The sequence below is a fragment of the Zalophus californianus genome, chromosome 5, assembly GCF_009762305.2.
Source record: "Zalophus californianus isolate mZalCal1 chromosome 5, mZalCal1.pri.v2, whole genome shotgun sequence".
In the NCBI taxonomy this organism is placed as follows: domain Eukaryota; kingdom Metazoa; phylum Chordata; class Mammalia; order Carnivora; family Otariidae; genus Zalophus; species Zalophus californianus.
Genome location: NC_045599.1, coordinates 73118524 through 73139685, shown reverse-complemented (window position 1 = coordinate 73139685; position 21162 = coordinate 73118524). Strand labels below are relative to the sequence as shown.

Genomic DNA, 21162 nt, shown 5'->3' with positions numbered 1-21162 from the left:
TGAGTCAATTGGAAGTGGATGTGACCTATTTAAGAGACGTTTTATTGTTTCTGAGATTTTCAGTTTTTAAAAAGTCACAAGTGAGAATTTGATAGATCCAAATAGTCCTCTAACAATGTTCATCTTGTGGCCTTTTACTTTGGTTATTTAAAAACTGCTGATGAGACCAACTTGCAGAGCTCGAAAATCTGAGAGAATACTTTCCTCTGAGCTTTAGCTGAGATTTTCTGCTCTCACATTAGTTTTGCTTATTCAGGATTTCAGTTTGAAGTTTAAGTGGAGTCCTTCTTTCGAAATCCTTTATTTTATTGTCATATTTGTTAGAATATGAGTACCTTATGCTTCCTTATAGTTTCCAGGTTAGCAAAATATGACTTTATTATGGGGCTTACAAGAAGAGCCTTAATTATAGTAACAAATCAACATTTTAGTATTACCATTCAAATGAGTGTATGCACATCTGTTTAGCACTTTGAGCTCTGTCCTCCTCTCAGGCCTTGTATGGGACTTTCATTAATGTCTGAGCACATGGAACAAAGAGGGAGTATGTCCCTTTGTGTTGTAAGTTACCAGAAAGTTAGGCGGCCAGCTTCCCATAGACATGTTGTTGTCTCCTTAAAGAAAGCGATTGCCATCATCATTAGGATTTAGAAAAGAAAATCTGCCTCTTTCAATATTCTTTTATTTAGGGCCTTCACGTAATAAATACGTCAGGGTACTGTTAGGCAAACCTTATTATGATTTTTCACTATCATAGAGGCACTTTGATGTTAATGAGGAAAAAACGATACTGAGTTTGTGTGTATTTTATGCCATTACTTCGAGGTTCCGCGGGGCGTTATAACAGACACAGTAATATTCTCCTGAAAATGCCATGATGCCATCTTTGATTCACTCTTTCCAAAGTCATTCCCTACAACTGTGTGCGAAATTTGAAAACAGAGAAATCTCTATAATTATGTGATTCGTTCAGGAACATTCATTTTGAATGCTTTAACATTACAATGTGTTGTGTAAGTTTTCATAAACTCCCTCTGGCTTCTTGAGGTCACTCATGTGAAATGAATTCAAGATGGCAGACTTTTATCCCCAATTTTTTCTGATTAAAAAAAATCAGGCACCGAAAGTCCAAGAAACTTTAGTACACGTATCTGATAATACTTGAGTGGTTTCACTGTAAGGGAATCAAAGTTCACCAGGAAGGAAATATATCATCTCTCTTAGCTTATAGTCAGTTTCCAACAGCCTTGGTCATACAGAACACAAACTGAACGCAAGATGCTTGCAAAAAAGAGGGGGAGGCCACCATGAAGGTAGGAAAAGGGCCTGCAGACACTGATGGTGAGAAAAAAGGCCTCACAAGCTGCATGTGAAGATGCAGTGAGAGTACTTTTGAGGAAGAAATGATAATATTAACCATTTCATTGAATAGAAGCACTGAATCACACTCTACTGAATGTGGTTGAAATAACAAATAACAAAACTGAACTGCATGTATCTAGACCTGAGGTGGGCATTCCCTGAGAACGGGGGCCCTGCCTTTTTCACCCTGGTACTCCAGCATCACCTGCAGAGTATCTAGCACTTGGTAGGCTCCCAGTATAAGTGGCTATCTAAATCAATAGACCAGCCAATAAACCAGTCAATCAGTCTGAAAATTTTTCTAAAGAGGAGAAAGTCTTCTTGAATGATGCCACATAAATAGGACTTTGCTCTAGTAAAGTTGGTTATTAAATGATGATAGACATAGCTTAATGCTCTGCAGCAGTTTTCCCTCGACTTTTACTTAAATTCTAATGAATTTGATCCTCTAAATAATAATATAATAATCCTCTATATAGTAACAATATATAACATTATTACATTATATATGTGCCATATGTGTGTTATATATAATATAATCCTCTATATGTGTTTTTATATATATAACAACTAATATATAATAATATAATAATCCTCTAAATAATAATACAGTAATCCTCTATATAAAAATAACAACAACTCATACTTCCTGAGCATTTATGTGCCAGGAAACTGTTTTACAGGTACTAAGGCACGAAAGTGCTTTTCATGCATAAATGAATTTAATATTCCCGACAACATAATTATAAGATAGATACTATTATTTTCCCAATATACAGAGGAAAAAACTGAGGCACAGAAAAGAACCTTGCCCAAAGCGCACAACAGATATTATTTTCTTTCTAAAAGAGCTTTCTAATATGCACCTTATAATCTAAGTCTCATAACAATTCAGAAAAAAAACTGTTGTAGGATTTTGATTCCTCTTACAGACATTAAATGATGTATTTAAAAATGAAATGTTTCGGGGCGCCTGGGTGGCTCAGTCATCTAGTGTCTGCCTTCGGCTCGGGTCATGATCTCGGGGTCCTGGAATCGAGCCCCGCATCGGGCTCCCTGCTCGGTGGGAAGGCTGCTTCTCCCTCTCCCACTCCCTCTGCTTGTGTTCCCTCTATCGATGTGTCTCTCTGTCAAATAAATAAATAAAATCTTAAAAAAAAAACTGTTTCAAAGATCTCATTGCATAACCAGAGCCCTTTTAGGCCCGTTTATTGAAAAGAGCTGCTTTCTATTAGGAGAGGAGTATGAGCAGCACCCCATTGTTACAAACATATTGTTCCCATCATTCCCTGTTGATGGATCTCGGGTCTATTATTATAATATTGGTTCCACTTGGCCCACTTTTTCATAAATGCAGCTGCTTCACGGAGCACATTATGTGGCTTGGTTTTAGGCCCAGATCAGTAAACTTCGTAATGCTTAAGTGCCTTTTTTTTTCCTATTCCGTTTTATTTTTCTTTGCTAATTTTCTATCCAAAAATAAATGTAGAATAATGAAATCAAAATGGAAAAACAATAATTTTTTTGTCCCAATGTCAGTTCAAGTGGAAAGCTTGAGAAATGCAGGGTTAGAGCTGCTCCAGCCTCTTTGGCACTACCTGTGTGTGCTGGGGAAGATGCAGAGCAGGCGGCCGAGATGAGAAGCTTGCAATCGGCCTGGGAGGTGAGGGATAAAATAGAGGCGAGCGTGTTCCTGGGAATGTCCTTGTTACTGCATGCTATGAATTAGGTTTTTAAATTTTACTATGAATATTGTATGCCTAAGAGCAAACACAGACGTATGTGGCGCAGAAGGCCCTGCTCGTCTTTCGGAATCATCTATTGTAGATGTGGAAATGTCTCATAAATTGGGTCTAATTTTCATCAGGCTCTTGACCAGACATTTGTGTTCTTGTGGATGTCAGTGGGTGCAACATGGAAAAAAAAAGCAGAGTGCACACTCTCTTTCTCTTCAGTACTGTCATTTCTCACTGTAATGAGCACAAAAATAATTGGACAACTGAGCTATCAGTAAAAGGACACACTTCAGTGTGCGTCAAAGAATTATTTTACAGGACAAACTTTAATCTTTAAATGTGATTGTAGATAATTTGTGGTACCATCTGTCCATTTGGAATTGTTTTAGCCTTTTCTGTCGTTATACAGTGAGTGCCGCTGTGTTTAACAGTAACATTTGATATTTTACACATTTAATTTCTGTTCTGCTGTGTGGTCCTTAGGGAATAGAGCGCTAGTGCTACATGAGAGAGACAAAGTATTGATCAGTTAACATTTCAGCTACATTTATGTATGTCGCAAAATTAATGAAAATGCCAGACAAAAATGTCAGAGTGCACAAAAAGGTAGAATTTAAATTTGGTAGTTTAATGAAAAGTTTAAGATGTGCATTATCAAAAATGTCCTCTTGCCTTTAAAGTACAATTCCTAACAGAATAACTACAGGGGGAGACATATTTTACTTAGAGGAACAATGAACGTGAATTATGAAGGGATGTCAAACCCTCAGAGTACTTTGTGTTCCAGAACGGGCATGTTTGAATGCCTAACTGTTACTCATAAAATACATTTGTTTCTGGAAGGCTACTGGCTTCAACCCTCCGAACTGACCAGCCTATGAGGCAGGCTTCCTACGGAGATTCTCCCCCCACCTCGATCGGCATTGGTATCCCTATGTTCCTTTTGTGTCAAAATTGAGAATTCCCTCTACAGCAATTCATCCAGGCCACTCTGGTTCATTACTCCTTCCTCTCTGGGTCCTTTTCAAATGCCTGGTTTTCCTTTGCTTCCAGATAATTTGTGCTCCACCTTCATTCACTCCCCATTTTAGTAAAGGATCACACTCGGGGCAACAGCTACTCTCAGAAAAGCCGGGCCATTATGCAGGAAAAGAGAAAAAACAGGATGATGCATGCAAAGAATGACATGAGGCAGCTCTGTGTAGCCAAATGATTAAAAAAAAAAAAAATGGAGGAAGCATAAGCAAAGGAGGAAGGACTGAACTTGCAGAGGCGTTGGGAATATAATACAACGATCCGAGGACAATAGGCTCACTATTTTCTGGGGAGAAAGCCTGCTGCTATTAAAGAACATATGGATTTTTCTAAAAGTTGTTACAAACAATACGGCCATTTTAAGTGGCCTTCATGTTCAAGGACTAAAAAAGGGGGCATTGCTTAAGAAGAAATATCGATGTGAAGACAAAGGCATAGGTACATCTACATGTAGTTCAAGTCTCAACATTCGTGTTAGTGAGCATTGTGGGGGATTGCACTGGACACAGGAAAAGGTAACTTTAAGATTCCAACAGAAATTTCTGTTTTTGACATTTAAGAGATTATCAGTAGTACCACACCAACAAAATTATGCTTCAAGTCTATGGCAGTTTTCAAATGATTTCTATGGAAGCTTTTGTTGTTGTTGCTACAATTATTTTTTTAGTGCTAAGCAGCAAAATTGGAAATGGTCCAGATGTAATTGTTGTTTTTTCCCTGCAACAACAAAAACAGAAGGACCCTCGAAAATCAAAGAAACAAGTACTAAAGCAAAATGATCTATAACTCATGGTCTTATCCTTGCATTCTCTCATCTTCCTAAAATTATGTAGATCAAAATTTCCTTTTGTCCACCCTTCTTCATTTATGCTTTCCTCTGAAAACACTTATTAAGTTTACTAAACAATACTTCCAGTCTAATTTATACAAATTTTAAAGGTACATTAAACATTTCCTTTACAAATGTGTGAGTAAAGAAGAGAGCCTATATAGAACTTCATTGATTTAGAAGATTGTATACCTCTGAAATGACTTAAAATTCCTTTTACAAAGTCAAAGACTATTGACACTTAGAAGATTCCAGTACTACAGTTTTCTTTTCAGTAAATAGATTGTATGTCCAATTCACATGGACAGACACTTTAAGTTGATAGTCAAACTCTACATTTTTCCCCAAATTTATCTGAATTCCAAGGAAGAAAATTTTTTTCAAACATTGGCCTGTAAAAAATTAGGTTTTCTTAGGTGGTGCCTCTCACAAAGCACCGCATATAAATTCTTGCAATTGCGTAAAAGCCCCCCAAAGACCACAGTCTAGAAGTGAGTTGAGTTTTAGGAAAAATCACAGTTAGCTAAAAATCAACCGTGAGTCTTAGGAAATGTAGCAAATCAGGTATTAATGGAACAAAGCATTTTGACTAGATTTCTCTAATCCTTCATGAGGAGTGATGCTCTAGCTCAGTTTATAGATCTATTTAAATGTGTAGTCTTTTTGTTTTGTATTTTAGCTGTTACATCTACAAAGGCAGCACCTCCTCAAATCAGTGCATAATTCTCTTTAAATGGTGCCAACACCCTTTTTTTGTTGTCTATTTTCAGAGATGTCAGCAAAATGGCCTCCCGTTCTTTGGAGGGAGATAATCACCTAAGACACAGAGTCTACTACCCCCTGAAAAGCTTATTCCTCTGAAATTTTATTGTGTACTTACAAGAAGAAGAATTTAACTCTTACAGCATGTCACACACACATTTTCTATTATCTCTACTCTCTCTCCTTTGTCCTGTAAGGTAGGAAGTAGTAAAATGCTATAACCTGGGACATATTCTTCTCTGGATGATTGGGGGAAAATTTAAACTACTTCACTTTTTCTCAGGTAGAGTGCTATTGCGCTATATTATAATCAAACATAAACTGCAAATATCACGAACATAATGGTGATACCTTATTGAATTCAGGAATTAGCCTTCTCGTGAATCTTCATGGTTTGTGTAATGAAAGCTGGGGCGGTTGGGGATACCAGGGGCTCAGTGTGGTCTCCTTCTGGCTGTACGGCTGTCCCACTTCACCACAAGCATTACTTCTCAGGTAGTTTCAGCCTCAGGACCTTTGTGAGACCCTTTACACATATGTGACTTCGTCCAGATTTTATAACTGAGTTGACTTAAGGATCAACAATTATAAAATAATGAAGTCACAATCTGTCCTCAGATTCCTAAACCAATGTTTTGTCCTCAGAAGAATTTTCTACCTTCCGGCTTCAGTTCAAATTGTTGGTGACAAAAGAGCAAGCCACATTCTGTTGTGAAATATTATCATGTAAAGGGTTTTTGCAAAGAAAAACATTGAAATGAATGAGATAATTCTATGATTTATTTTACTAAGATGTTGTAAAGTAAGTAATAACTCTTCTGAAAGATTTTAAATTAGCACAGAAATGCCATCATTAAAATACTTTAGTCAGTGAGTTTACTCTGTGCATATTTTCATGCCCCCTTGTATCAGGCAAATATTAAGAAATTGGAATAGAATGCTTTCTTTGTCCCGTTTTTCTATTTTGACCAGTCATGAAGATGTACCTTAGAATTATGAATGTATTTGAATTAATTTGCCAAGGGGAAGCTGACCTGAAATATTGTTAAGAAAGTTGTTTCTGGTTTTTTGTGTGTGTGTGTGTTGTTTCTGTTTTCTCTTGCCCTCATTTCATGACATTGACCATTACAGTCAGAAATGGGGATAGACCCAGTAGCCAGGCTTGGCTACTGGGAGTTATGAATCCACATTGCACCTTCTCCTTTGCTGTGACGACAGAGGCCCAACACTCAGCAAGTGGTCACATCAGCGATCAGTAAGAGAGGAAAGATGAAGGAGTAACCATTTCTCATGTTCACACCAGTCATCAGCTATTGGCTCAAAGGGACGTAATGAAGAGAAAATCAGAGAAAAGCTAACAAGCAAGAAAAGATGGAAATTATATTAAAGTGTCAATACATATTTGGGTGAAAATGAAAGGCAACCTTGATTTTAAGAATGGAAAAGGAAATGTTAGAGATAAAACTGGCTTTTATTTTATCTTAAGTCAGTGTTTCTCAGTGGGTTTTTTCCCCCATATTCAACCACCTAAGAAGAAAATTTTCATTAAATGAGAGAAAATAAATGCTAAGGAATAAGATTTTCTCAGGGAATGTTGGGTTTTAGAAGGTCACAAATCATTGTAATATCTAAGTTTTTTTTAATTCTCCCCCAAGAACCAATTTTTGCCCCCTCGGGTGCCATATTGCCCCCCCCCCCCCGCATTGAGCATGCATGCTTGTAAATGAAGTTTAACGTGAGCCTAGCTACGTTCATTTTCATGCTTTCGGTAGTGAAGTCTAGTTTCAATATTCTGTAGTTTGCATGCAATAGAAATTATTCCGATAGGTAATCAGTCTGGAGAAAGATAATTTGTGATCTCTACACAAAATTATTGACTACATTAGAGTCCAATTAAAGAAAGGCTTTTGTTTGACTTCATAGAGGTTAACGAATTGAATCTTCCCCTTATGAAAATCCACGGGAGAGTTTTCTTCTCTATACCAATTCCAAGGGTGCATTGTTGTGCTTCACTGAAATGGAGAGTGGGCTTAACATTAATTCTGCCTAAGTAATATAACCTCCATCATTATGAGGTTTTGATGGGTTTTGTCTATACATTGCACTGTATTTATGACTAGTAGATAATCTTTACATTCTTAAACGAATATCGTTATGTCAGAGATATAAAAGCATACTTCGTTAGGCTCCATTACCTATTAGATCTTCATTGGAAGGGAAGGGAAAAGGATAGGGAAGTCATTTAAAACAGTGAAGATACATGTTTTACTGGCTGTTCTGTATGTCAAGTTGTCTAATACCCCATAGGATTCAAAAAACTTTTACTATTGCAATTTATCAATAATATGTAAATATATGTTGTTTTATATTCCACTTAGCTCTATGCAGGTAATTCTAGGGCATTTTCCATTGTTAGCATTCTACACATTTCTTGCCATGCAGACTTCAGGCAATGCTTAAGTGTTTGAAAGAAATGTATCATTCAGTTTTGTCATAAAACATTGGTGAAGTAAATATTATTTTCCTTAGTCAATTACAGAGATCTTTTAGATTTAATTTGAAATAATAGATTGCCAGATGCCTGGGTGGCTCAGTTGGTTAAGCTGAGGTCATGATCCCGGGGTCCTGGGCTCAAGTCCCACATTGGGCTCCCTGCTCAGCGGGAGTCTACTTCTCCCTTTTCCTCTGTCCCTACCCCCTGCTTGTTCTCTCTCACAAATAAATAAAATCTTTTTTTAAAAAGTTAAAAAAAAAAATAATAGATTGCCAATGTTAAAAGTAGTCCATTAATTATCCACAACTTAATATACTCAGGTTGTATAAAGGAGGTGTTACATTTTGAAGCAATATTAGTAAAGTGGTGGCTGCTACTCAGAGAAAATTAATTTATAAATGTAGAAGTTTAGATACCAGAGTTCACTTTTCCTGGCTAGGTGGCAATATTGAACATTTTTCTGGTTGTGTTTAAGTTATTTTAAATAGAGTTTTGTTCTTCCATTGCAAGAGCCTCTTGCATGCCTCAACGGGGAAGCTGGTATTTATAAAGGAAACCTTTCACGTAGGTTCTACTAGCTTCTCTAGCAGTGTACTATTTCTTTCATTTTATTTTAAAATTCTCAGAATATGAGACTCCTACCACACTTTCTAAGTCCTAAATCTCGGTTGATGTAGTTAAAACTAAATATTTTTTTAGGTAGGTTCCCAACCTTCAAATAAGATGTAAAAGTCTGTTTTGTAAGACAGTTGCTTAGACTTTGGAACACGTTTCCCCACAGTAGCAATGTCGTAAATAATGACTAGAGCCACTAACAAAACCTGTCAATCCCCTGATGGAGTCCTAGCTGTAGAGTGGACACATTGCATGTGGGAAGTAGATTTGGTGCAATCATGGCTTGGTGCTCAGGATGCCAGCAACACACCTATTCCAATCCTACCTTCAGCATGGAGCACCTGCTTCATGGCAAAGGCAAGGGGCCTACAAAGGTGGAGATTGTATGGGCTTTGAAGGATGCAGATGAAATCGTAGAATGTTACAGTTGGAAGGGAGCTTGGAGACCATTTTACGGTAGAGGAAATGAAAGTACAGTAATGTAAAGGGACTTACTGAGATACTAACTCTCCTTCTCCCCCAGTTGCTGGGAGTGGATACTTCAAAGACAGCAGCCTTGAAAAGATAAGAGGGACAGAGAGAGAAAGAAAGGAAGATAGAAATATCTACCTCTCTGTCCTGAAGTTTAGGTGTCAAATTGTGCTTAAAGAAAGCCAAGTGTCTGATCCTGTCCTGTAGAATTCTAAGTGTATAAAATTGGACTTCCAATTGTTGGTATTTCCTGTTAAGCAGTATGTTGACCTGAGAGGGCTACCATTGCCTATTGGAAAGAGTAAACTTGTGTTCACTTTGCTTAGTATTCCTCCTGAGGTTAATACGTGTGGGTCTTATGTTTTAACGAACTTTTCTGTTAGTTGAGGTCACATCACGCCATAGCTCCCCAACCCACTGCAGAGATGAGTATATAGTAATAAAGAACTCTTAAAGGGTTCACTGTGTGTCTAAGTGAGGCATATTTTAGACAAGTAATGTCATTAGGCCTCCAAGTAGTATAAATTACTTATTCCCAAAAGTAAATGTAGACTCATTAAGAATATATTTTCCAGGTTTCAAACATATATTTTCACGAGTTACTTAAACAGTTTAAACCATCTCTATTGATTCATATTGATTTAATGGTAGCTCGGATGAAGCTGTCCATGGCCTAAATGTTCATTAGACTAAATAAATGCCAGGAAAAAAGTGTCTGTATTTTGAATCTTTTGGAAAAATGGGTGATCCAGCTTCACTGTATTGCTCTCCTCCTACATATCCTTCAAAATTCTGTAAATCGAAATTTTTCTAGCTATAATTGAGCAATCTAATAGAATAGTCTAGCCTTTTACAAAGTAGTAGAAGTACTAAAATAATAATTTGGGCATATGTTGAGATACTCTTAGATTTTGTAGGGTGTTGCCCCCGTCATCATATAAATTATGTGCTGTGAGCTTGATGCACCAATTTATTGCCATTAAAGTTACTGGGGTGAAGAAAGCCAAATTAAATCTCCTATATGAAATGCTTTGAAGTCCTGAAGTACCCGGGCCTGTGGATCATTTAGGCTTGAACACTGCACACAATTATAGCACAGGTTTTTTTGTTTCTGGGAGCGATGTTGCCTTTCAGAATTTGTATCCTTCTTGAAAGCTGATATAACTTAAAATTGTTGTTTGAAAATATCTTCTATCGGATTGAAGAAAGAGAAATAGATCACAAGAAAAACCGTCTCGTCAGTGTTTAGCCGAAAACGCGTGACCCTCCGTCCAAAAATATTTAATAATATCTAGACGTGTTTAGTAATACCGGGTTCTATTTCTAATTGAGTAGAATGTTTAACCTAAGTTTAAGGAACTAGGAAATAAAATAGATTATAAACTGAAAAATGTCATTTGTCAGTATTTTTAATCCATTACTAGAACCAGTGACAGGAAATAAATCCAGGCAGTTCTGCTTGAGATGCATTTCAGTTGCCATTAACAGATCTTCCCCGTTTTCATGCACACTCAATAAAGCTGTGTTGAATGGCTGACTCCGATGACTTCAGCGGCAAAACTTGAAGTTAAAGCTGTAATATTGTAACAGAAGCCCCCAACAGTAGTATCAGATGAAGCTGAAAATAAATGTAGTATATCAGGCATCATAAAAGCGTGAATGTGGGATACATTTATGCCCTCCTCTATCTACTAGGAGATTCATACATAAGATTCACACTCATTATTCTCGTCATCTTAATGAGATCAGTGTGGGAACATTTCTCTCCTTTTCCTCTTGACTGTCAGAAATGGGACACTCCATTATTTCTTCTTCCTCTCTCTACTTTAAGGGACGAGTTATATTTTCTTGGAAGGCCAGAAATGTTAACTGGTTACAGCAGGCAGCCCCAGAGTATAGCATATAAAGGCTTAAGGACTCGAGGTGGAGACCCCAGCAGTAGTCTCGTGTGCGCTCTTGCTCACACTCTCTTTTTCACTCCTGCGTGTGCTGTTATTTTCTTTTGGATTTTTATCATCTGCTGTATTTCCCAAGGAGTTGGCTCAGAAAAGAAAGGAAAAGATAATTTCTCTGTGAGGAGGAAAATAGGGCACCTGGGTTTTACCTCTAATTGCTATCTCCCTTCTCATTGGACCTACTGCTTTAATTAATTTTGCACCCAGTCTTCTTAAACCATTCTGAATGCACTTGGTTCCTATGTCCGAGCCAGACGGTATGTCCGGCCTTGAACGGAAAGAGGTAAAATGGGCAAGGGACCAACTTCTAATGCATCTTATCCTCACATAAATTTTCAGATCTGTCAAGAAACAGCCACTATTTATAATCGAAGTTGCTAGGACAGATTTTTATCATGTTTTTAGATCACAGATTCCCTTCATCCTTAAGGACAAGACAGAGGAACTTACAGAAATATTGTTTAAGCTCTGTGAGCTATTGATTATTAATTTATATTGTAACCACACTGTTTGGGGTGCTGCTTTCCTTTAGAGAAGCTCATGTGTGAGAGAATTCCCTTTAACATGATTGAAGAATTTTAAATAGGCATTTTTAATATTTGCTGCCCTCTTAATATAACTTGTTTAATGCACCACTGTTAGCACAGGGATTATGAGTTAATAAAAATGTCATAGTATTAGTGAATAAAACACTATGTAATTTTCCCCAGGTAATGATTAACAGCATAAGGCTATATTAACAATACTCTTAGTGTACAGTCCCTAAATGTATTTGATCCTCATCTTTTAGAAAGTAATTTTATCCTGAAATTCAGTAATAAAGTATTTGAAGGATTTAGTTAAGCTAGAGAATGTAAACTTCTCAGGTGCATGAATCCCTCGAATGATTTGTATTAAACTGCTATGTAAAATATCACTCTATTTTAAAGCAAATCTGAAAGTTTTAAATGTTAGTTTAACATGCACCTTATTGAGATTCATAAAGAGCTTATTTATCTCATCACAGCATTTGTTTAAACAGTTGAAAAATAAAATTAATAAGCCATTAGGTCATTATTACATAATGTTTCTGCTCCCATAGATAAATGGGTTTCTTTTTCTGTCTCTCTGTTTAAATAATGTCTCTCTGGCTTTGTTCTGTGGCTGCAGCAGCCTGTTAGTATGTATCTTTATACCATCAGAACGAATGAGATATATCTGTATAAATTATTGATTCACTTGAGCCTACCTCTGTAATTCAGAGCTGAAAACTCTGGCAGCTTATCTACTAGAATGATATAACTCAGAGACTGAAGTTACCTACCACAGCAACAATTGCCATTTGGGGGTCAAATGCCCTTTTACCTTTATACCTGAACACCTGCAAATTGAGCTGTGCCCCATTCAGAATTTCAAGAACAGGTCCATTGTCGCAGGAAGTAGAGTTTGTTTCTTGGAGAAAATTATGCCAGTTCTAGTTCTGAATGAAAGACAAGGCTTTTATTACTCAAGGGATATTAAGGCTGACTGCTTTTTTGAGAAAACAAATTTGCTGTAACTTTATCTGTAATTTAGTCCTGAATGGGTGCAAATAGACTGCACATTGTATGGTGCAGAAAGAAGAAAATAGGGGTTTGTTAAAGCCATACAAGGGCTATGTAACCATTATATTTCCGAGGGAAGTCTTATCAGAGTTGCAGGTTATAAGGGGGAATAATTTGGTTACAGCCTCAGCATCAAACACCTGTTTGGAATTTTAGTTTAGAATGACACTGGAGAAGAAAGTTTTTGTCTAAAACAGTGGGTGATGAAATTCCCATCTCTTTCAACTTGCTGTACCGGCTGTCTTTCACCCAGAGACTGGCCCTCTCCAGAAACTTCCAGAATTATAATCACTCCCCCTGAGGTTGAGCGTTAGACTCAGACCTAGTCGGAGGGTGTTGACTTGTTTCACTTTTATGGGAAGAGTAGATCCATAGCTTTATAGACCCTTTCCAATTAAAAAGGAAATCCTATGCAATATTCTTCACGTAAGAGGCTGATTTAAGCTTTGCCAAGGCTGAGGGCAAGATGAATGCTTTGAGTAAGAGACAAGGAAGAGCATGCTTCAGCTGATGAGCCTCCAGGTTACAGAGTGTGGGGACTAATGGATCATATATTATTTGGAGAAACTCATCCCTCAAGTTGGTCACCCACTAAGTCAGCAAGCTCAGTAGTTGTCATAGAAACAATCATTTTTACAGTGTTAGAGTTGATCACTGCCATGGAACCAGACTAGGTAATCAAACATCTTAGCCATATGCTTGTTCTGAGCTCCAACCTAGTCAATTAGCACATTTTCTATTAAAAACTTAGTTGTAATAGGTCTTCATTAGCTAGCAGTGCCATAATTGAATAGTTACTCAATTATGTGCGTCCCCCAACCTCATTTTCACTTCTTTACAGAGTCCAAGTAGGAATATATCCAAGAACGTTCATGAGCCCCACTTCAAGCAAAATTCACGACCCTAACCTCAAACAAGCTGTTAAGAGTTTGATCCGGGGTTTAATACTTAATTTTTCTCACTATGTGTTGGCATATGTAACCAGGCCCTTGGTCTCTTCCTTTTTCTGTTTATTTCAGGATTTCTAGTATTTCTTCACTGAGTAAGGAGTGGGAAGAAGTCTATGGTAAAAGCCCATTGTGCAGTAATGTCCCTAGAACGTGAACCCCTTTCTAAACTTAAACCCATCCCTTCATTTACCATCTTTCAGTTTCCCCACCAGATACCCATCTGAGCATGTCATTATCCTGAGATTGCCCCGCGTTATCTGCATTATGGCCCCTGCTACCTTCTGCCCGTGTCTGCCATATTTTATGTCAGGGAATCTCATCTGTGCCCTTTGTCATCTGATGTAGGGATGGGAATGAGCCACCTTCCTGTTTATGCACATTTTATCATTGGCCTTGAGGACAAAATATTCTGATTTTCTTTGACACCCTGGTCCTTATTTACAAGCATGTATAAAAGGGGGGTGCCTGGGTGGCTCAGTTGGTTGAGCAACTGCCTTCGGCTCAGGTCATGATCCCAGGGTCCTGGGATCGAGCCCCGCATCAGGCTCCTTGCTCAGCGGGGAGCCTGCTTCTCCCTCTCCCTGCTACCCCACCTACTTGTGCTCTCTCTCTCTCTCTGTCAAATAAATAAATAAATAATCTTTAAAAAAAAAAACAACCAAGCATGTATAAAAGGTTGTATCTGGGATATCAGAGAGCAGGTAGAGCATTGAAGTGGTCCTCAGAAAACACCATGTAGGAAATTTCTGGCCCCAGCCACTCACACGAATGCTCTTCTTGATTGGTGAAATTGTACCTCTTTCTTCATTATAAAATCATAAATATGAAAAAATCTGGAAGAGAATTGGTCATAAAGGTTTTCTGAGCTTGGTAGCCTCATTGTGTTTTTCTCTCTGTATTGCAAAGAAAACAAAAGCACTTACCCTCCTAAGAAGTGTAACCACACTTACCTTAAAAAACACAGGGTTTCAACTTCCCTGCATAACAAAGCAGCTTAGCTGCAGAGTTTTTGCCATCAGAATGGCACATGAAAAGGAAAAATAAAATCAAAGTCATACTAATGGTCCTGCTACTGTCCATTCTCTGGAACATGGTAAGGTCCTTTCTAATACATCCATCCTGGCTGACCAGGTCTTTGCGATTTAGATTTGCAGGCTGGATTCAATGTAAGAGTATAAATTGTTTCAAGGATGACAGATTACACATCTGGTTTTTTCTCCCCCCAACCCCTGTGTTCACCTTTATAACATTTTTTTTCCACAAAGTAATGTGGTTTAAAAATCATTTTAAGTTGCCTAACATAAACGATAAAATCAAATATTGGATTCACAAACAATAGCCTTTATTGGTTTGTGACAAGTGATCCATCTTTTTACATTAGCGCAGCTTTTCTGAACCAGATTATTTTTCATAATTGATAATTTGTGAGTCATATATTTGTTATCTGTTCTTTTATGGCTTTGAAAAGAGTGAACAATGCCAAAGATCACTGTGCTTTTATAAAGAAAATTATTTTAGTGTTGTTTATTGGCTGGCATTTCTGAAAGTATGTTACCAATAAGTTTTGCAGAGAATGTAACAAAGATAAAAGTAACATCCCTTGCTAGAAAGAGACCTGATGGGTCTAGAATTCATGCTGATAATGTGAATTTAGTCTTAGAATTCATTCATGTTTAGCATGAGAACAATGAAAATACACAAATAAGAAAGAAGTGTCAAATATAGTCCTGTAAGCTGAGAAAAAATGGTTTTGCATGTATGGATAACTTTTCTGATGCACAATCGACATTAAAATGACACACACAAAGCACAGTAGGCTACCTTGTTATGAGCATTACAATTATACCAACAGAATAATGATTACTATTTCTTATGATCAATAATTTTTGTTGATTTTGATAAATAGCCTTAGGATAAGTATCCACCAACCATAATATAATTTTATGATTCAGCTTTATATTTTGTTCCTAAAGGCTTCTTAAATGCAATAGGAAATTTTTACCCTTTATTATGGTTTGTAAATTATGTTATGGTAGAATTAGAGCTCTACATATGAATTTATTTGCCTCAGGTAAATAATAATAAGGACTCGAAAATCTATTTTGCCTGAGAGGGCAGAGTTAAAAAAACTTTTTCTTACCCTTAATTAATAATTCTCTCATACATCCTGAACACTTTCATTAATTCCGTTCACAATTATACTGACTGACAAAGTATAAGTCAGTTGGAAAAGTAACAACCGAATTTGTGGAGAACTATATGAGGAAAGATACCGTTAGGTACATTAAATATTAATTTCACAGTAAATTCATTATGAATTTGCTTTTAGAAATTATATGGTTTGTCCTCAATCTTTATTAAAATTTCTCCTGAACAATTTAATTATAGAAAACTATTTCTAATAAAAATCTTATCTACTTAATTGAAATAAAATTGAGATCATTTAATCATTGCATAATTATATTATGATTATATACAATTAAACATCATAATATATAAAACATTTGCTCTTCAGGAGACACTAATAGTAGGGGAAGAAAAAAAAAAACACCTGTAGTTTAATGTGTTCACCACTTCCACTTCTAAAGTTATAGATTCTATTACACACATTTGTTACATCGTCTAATTGCTTAACATTCATACTTTAGTTGGGGGGAATGCTGAACAATATACAGTTGGCTTACGAATCAGAATAAACTAGCATATTTATTACTAGTGCAATGCCTTTTCTTTGATGAGTCTGTTATATTTGCACTCTTTAATTAATGAATTCACCTGAGATTATTACTTCTAAATATTTCAAGGATATATTATGGTTAATATTTATCATTCAAAACCAAAATCCAATTATAAAGAATAGCATGCTTTCCTCCCTCAAACTAGTATGTTCTAAATTGTGTTTAAAATTAAGGATGTGGAGAACATCTTCATGAGATGGGCAAGCAGAATGTTTGAAGTATATCAATAGCCGTATTATAGAAAGGTAACTTTAGGCATATCTTGGAAAATGTTGACAATGTTATTAGCGTCTATAACAGTATGAGGAAGAATTTGCTCTACCTTTTCAGATGGCCTCATTTATGGCATTTGCAATGATGGTGGGATATGTTTTATTTGTACATATGGTGTGACAGATTGTTGATGTGTTTTAACCATAATATATTATTCAGTTTTGAAACCTACTCTCTTTAGAGTTGGATTTTCTTTATAGTTGAAGGAAAAATGCATTTCTAATAACTTGTCTTATAGTTTCAAAGATCCGTATTTTTAAAACCACCCTCCACATTTCAGAAAATGTGGGCTGTGATATAAATTACTGAGAATTCAGTGTTAATCATATTTTTTTTTGTCAGTGAAAATCAGATTCCTTTATTGTGAGATAAACTACCATCTGAGCTTCATAACCGAAGTATTTGGTATTTTCTTAAAGAAGTACAGTTTTAAAATACACATAATCTTTAAATTACTCTAAATATGGAAAGTAGAGAGTTTTGAACAAATGAATTTTAAAAGCTGTATAGAGTCAGGGAAAATGTAGAATAAACTGTTCCCTCCTTCAACCACTGCTGCCTTACGAGATTTGCTTGAACCGCAGAAGCTTACTCCAAATTTTGTAATCGATTGCTCTACCAAAAACAAAATGATCAATATAGATTCTACGTAGAAAATATATATAGGTATATATGTATATATTCAATATACATGCAGAGGTATTAGAATACATTATCGAGACAGAACTTTAACCCCCCCCCGAAAAGCAATTTACATTTTTCAGAAGATAAAGAACCCTCCAAAAGAAAAATAAAGTGGGAAATAACAGAAACCGCAAAAAGTGCATTGTAGTTTTCAAACAAAAACTGTCAATAAGCATCCCAGTGTGTGTTATGCAATCTTGACATGCTCCTGGGTTTGTCTGCTTATCAATATATAACTTACATTGCTGTGATAAAACACTGTTTGCCTCTTTTTTCCCTCCCCCCTAATTGCCTTGTATGTCATTCTGCAGTTTGGCCTGTAGGTAGCAATCTTGCACTGTAAAAGCTCTCCACTTTCTCATTTATTTAGGCTGGAAGAGCTTACACCATTACAGATCTGTTCAATGTAAGCAGTGTTATTTGCATAAATTCCAGACTTTGATGATGGTCTGTGGCCTACAGATTATTTATGCAGTTGTTTGGCCTTGAAGTTCACGATTTTGCTCAAAGGTGACTTTTCTTGTCATTGTGACCCCATGTAGGTGGGAGACAGCTGAATGGCTAAGTGCATAACCTAGAATCTTGAAAATCATGAGGCCTCTTGTCTGAAACATAATGCTTTGTTTCTCATACAGCCCTTCAGATAAAAAAGAAATCCACAGGTCTTCTAAAATATGGAATATTTTAGGACTGTGTAGCAAATATTACCAAAAAAAGGTGCTTCTGGACGTCAGGCACCCTCACAAGCAACAAGGCAATTACTGTTAACATCTCCAAACCTTTATCAGGTTAGACCTGTTTAATCTTATTTCTGTTAAGAATAGTTCAAAGCCAGAAGGACTGGCATTCTCATTGTGATTTGTTATTTTTAAACTAATAACACAATAGTGCCATTGCGTGTATATTTCTTAAGCGAAAATGAAGATCCTTGCCTTCCTTCTCAGCTGTTTTTTGGTATAATTGACAGCAGTGTATTATTCAAACAGTTGCAGAGCATGTGTTTCATACCAAAATGCACCTTTATTTCTAATTCATGGGTTGAAAATAGTACATGATATTTTTAGAAGTATAACTTCTGATTTTATTTCAGAAAGATAATTCTCTTCTCTCAGCAGGTTATTTTCCGATTTTGATGTACTTGCCTTCGTTCCTTCCTTCCTCTCACTGTCCGAGTGCCCACTACCTGTCCAGGTTCTGTTCTAGATCAGGAGGCCCAAGTGGTTAGGATCTGAGTGGAAACATTTATATTTTATTAAAATCATACTTCACTGAGGAGGGAAATGGATTTAATTACACTGAAATCTTAATATACTTTACTTTTAGGTAATATGTCACACCTGCAAATGGCTAATTCCATGATGTTTTGTGGAGGTCAAAAAAAAATTATAAACCCTCATTCCTGTGTTCCTTTGCTACCAAGGAACTCATTGGATTTTAGAGAATGGAGCTTGGTTTGTTTACTTCAGGGATCCTTTGAACAAATTGTTTCTGAATTATTGTATTTCTTAATATGGAAAATTATATTTAGGTGTGAGAGAAACAAACCTTTGATCGTCACCACTGTGTCAACGTAACTCAAACCATCAGCATTTTTAGTTTCAGCTGTTGACCAAATTGGCAATACGCTGCATCCTATTTTGCAAAAGAAAAAAAAAAAGAGCCCCATAGTCTTAGCAATTGTAGTCATCAGTTACCACCTCTGCTGATAAAACTTCAGCTACTTTTCTGAAGTTTGGAATTAATCCAATCATAAGAAATTGCACTGGGATCCATCATGCCTATTTTTATAATGCTTGCAAAGGTTACAGAGTGCAGTTTCAGGAACAAGAAGAGCTTATTGTTTGTGAGGAGTAGGCTTTGATTCCATGGATCAGTGGTTATTAGAGCTGCAGCTGGTTCACAACAAATATTCACATCTTAAGTGGTTAGCGAAGTCATTTTCTCACAGGGTGACCCCCAGGGCTGCAGGGTGGGGGAAGCTCTGAAAGAAGTAACTTGACTAAGAAGTTTTGAACAGACTGGTCAAACTCGGACCTCTAACGTTACTGGGGTAGGGAGGCTTCTTCATTTCTTAATGTTACACATTTGATTTTGAATCTTTCTTAATTTTTTCAAGACTTTCTAAGATTCAATGACATATTCCTTTACTGAGTGTAGTTGATTACATGTTGGTTTTGATCAGATTTCAGGCAGAGTTTAAAATCATTTTTTAGTATGCTCTTTTCAACTCTGAAAATGTTCTTTTTATTAGCTGAAAATGTAGATCACCTGACAGCCCTTTTGTCCACCCGCTCACCATCCCTTCCAAATCAAGGCTTAGGCTAGGATACCAAACAGGGAAGGACCTACAGTTTCAAGGGATCAGTTCTTATCTGAGCTAAATGAGGTTGAAGTTGCAGATGAAAGAAGAAGAGTGGAAAACAGGTGCTTGAGCAGGTGGGTTTGTGACCTTTTGCCATTACTCCGGTTCTCACAAAGTAATGTCTTAGAATAATCACAAGAAGCAACAGAGCTCCCTCTGTTACAGAGAAATCTGGGGCATCCTCACACCAGGGCTTGACCCTTAGGGGTGATGAACTTGACTTGCTGGAGATGACATTTCCCTCTCCTCTAATTTACCCACCCCAATATATGTGTTTACAAATACACACATTGCTGCCTCTTAATACGTTCAATAAGGTCGGGTGGGTTTTTTTTGGTTTTTTTGTTTTGTTTTTTTACCCCCAGAGATCCCTTCCTGTGTGTGGGAGTGGACACAAAGCAAAGAATCCATCTTTGTTCTCTGTCAAACCTTAGATCCCATTTCCAGAGGAATAAAATGGATACATCCCAGAACTAGGGAAAACATCAGGGATTTTGACCTTTTCTTTCTTCATTTTTCTCAGATGTGAAAATACCCTTAGAACAAAGACAGAAGCATAGAAAAAGACTTAGACCTGGCACCACATAGGAAAAACCACTTTGTGTTTTAATAGCTGAAGAATAAATGGGTTCCATTTTTGAGAAATGAATAATTATTACATGTATTAATAAGATCGTAACAGCCAGCTATTTGGCAGGGTCCATGGAATTTTGAGTAAGTTCTTAGAACAGTGCTTCTCAGCCTTTGATCTACATACACGTCACCTGGGAATCTTATTAAAAAACTTCAGTAAGTCAAGGGTAGAACTCTTAGGTGATCCTGATGTTGCCGGTCAGAGACCACACTTTAAAGATTTTGCTAAAGGTCTTAACTTAGACAATTAAAATGTCAGTGATCTAGTGCATAGGCTTCAGAATTTTAGCATGATTCAAAATCACCTGGAAGGCTCTTAGAAACACAGAAATCTGAGCCCTGATCCCAAGGTTTCTGATGTATTAGGGTAAGGTCGGGCCCGAGGATTTGCATTTTTAAGTGATGGGTGATGCCAGTCATGCTGGTCCAGAGTCCACACTGTGGGAGCCAGTCATCTACAATCCACTCTACTGGATGCTTGTTAAAATCACCAGGGATGCAATAAGACACGCACTCACACACCAGTTTCTGCCTTTCATGATTCTGATTTAACTAGTCTTGGAGAAGGCCCAGGTATGTATGATGAGTAAAATCCAACCCTCCTCAAGTTATTTTAATGTGAAGTCAGGTTATAAGATCCAACTGGGTTCCTTCCCTGAAAGGATCTATACTACATTGAG

General features: G+C 36.9%; 1 protein-coding gene across 1 annotated transcript in view; it reads left to right on the top strand.

Annotated features, from left to right (window-relative positions):
* Nucleotides 1-21162, top strand: part of MCTP1 (multiple C2 and transmembrane domain containing 1) — a 505394-nt gene that overhangs the window by 353692 nt on the left and 130540 nt on the right.